This window comes from Belonocnema kinseyi, chromosome 1 (assembly GCF_010883055.1).
Source record: "Belonocnema kinseyi isolate 2016_QV_RU_SX_M_011 chromosome 1, B_treatae_v1, whole genome shotgun sequence".
Taxonomy (NCBI): Eukaryota; Metazoa; Arthropoda; class Insecta; order Hymenoptera; family Cynipidae; genus Belonocnema; species Belonocnema kinseyi.
Window position 1 is genome coordinate 129778364 of NC_046657.1, and position 2028 is coordinate 129780391.

The following is a 2028-nucleotide window of genomic DNA, read 5'->3' on the forward strand; positions in this document are numbered from 1 at the left end:
TCGCTGCTTCAGATCAGCAATGCCCAAACTTTTTTTGCAGTTTTAAGGAAGGGGCAGGGCCGCCTCCCTACCATATTTTCCCCTCTACTTGAACCCAAGGGGGATCCTTGACTGTCGGTCATACGGGTTGTTGCATGCTTCAAGCGAGAGAATTAGAACCGGTTGAGAAAAATTAAAATGTGTTAAAATCTTAATAAATTAAATTCTATTTAGTTGACTCAATTTCCTAATCTGATTTTAAGTAAATGAAAAGAAAGTTGATGATAATCGATTAATATCTTTAATGACAGTTGGCAGTTCTTGTAATTTTGCATATACTTAAAGATATGCTTAATTACTCGAAATGTTAACCGATTTTCATCAACTTTTTTTCATTTTCTTAAAATGACATCAGGAAAATGATTCAGATAATTAGAATTGAATTGAGCAATGTCTTTAGGATTTTAGTTATTGAAACAGCCTTAAATCTCATGCCTGGCTTCCCCCCTAGGGGGCTGCCCGGCTCGAGGTGGCTTCCCCCGACTGCGGTCGGGCCGCCGACCGTCGGCACTAGTTTGGGAATCGCTGCTTTAGATCGCAAGTTTCTAACTCTTGCTTTCGCATGGGTTCGAGCGACAAAAAATGTACAGCGTGGGATATTCTTTATTCTCCTTCCTAGATGCGTTCATACTACTTCTTACTTGTTTCTCAAACTTTAAGAATATTGAGAATTGTTAGTAAATCGTAAAATTTAAAGATATAAAATAAAAAAAATTAATTTGGGGCCGTTTATTTGCTAGAACGTGCCGTCAAAGATAAGTAAAAATATTTAAAAATACAGAAAAAGTAATTGTTGAATAAAACTGCAAAATGATCAGCTAGGATTTTATTTCGAACAGATGTTAAAACTATGAAATAGCTGGAATAAGATTCCGTGAACCGTTTCATTAGGCATTTTCATGAAACTGATTTTTGATTGATGATAGGTGTGATGCTGTTTCTTTTCAATTTATATATTTTACCGAAACCTGGATTCTTACTTGGAAACTCGCAAAGTATGAAAATCTGCGATTTATGAATAGTGTCCATCTTTCAAAAAGATACACTTTAATCATTTTTCCGTTTACATATGGATAGAATACTTACCACTCATATTTTTAACCCCATTTTTCATTTAATCTTATTTCAGTGTTCATCATATGAAATTCAAGTGCCCAAGATGAAAATGATATTTTTTATCGACAGAAGTCACTTAGTAGTTGCTTCAGTAAGCTTTTCTCACATTGTTAACTAGCAAACTGCTAATCAATTTACTAAAGCTTATTATTTAAATTTAATAACACTTCTTAATCAGTAGTTTTGATTGAGTACTTATTATTCAGATTGAGGGAGTAGATGTCAAGTTTTCGGCGAAGCTACATTTTTGTATGGGTTTCAACGTTTCCATTCTTACGGCAATTATTAACCAACTTTTAGGAATATTTTTTCACTTTCTTCCAATTATATGAAAAAAATAAATCTGGTAATTAAAATTGAATCAAGTCATCCTTTCGAATGTTAGGATTCGTAACCGTCATGTATCTCCTGTCAATCAAAGGATAGTTCGTTCCACATGATTCGAAACACGTCGTATCTTGCTATACTTTCGGGTGCACTTTAAAAGTTCTATTATTGCTGCAAATATTAACCGATTTCCATAAATCTTTTTTTCAGTTTCTTCATATTATATTAATAAAATAATTCTTCTCGTTAAAATTGAATCAATCCATGCTTTCATAATCTTAGTTTTTGTAACTGACCTGCATCTCATAACATTAAAAGGATCATTGATTACGAGCAATCCGATGCGCCCCGGGGTGCCTGGCTCTTTAGTTGCACAAGGGTCGATGAGAATTTTGCGAGAATCCACACTGTGGATATACTCTGGAAGGTAATGTTGTTTGTTGTCACAAGATAATTTCCAGATGGGATAGCATATCTAGTTTTACAAAAAGGCATCTATCTCTCTATGCAAATAACAATGTGTGAATGAACCTTCAAGCTTTTCAA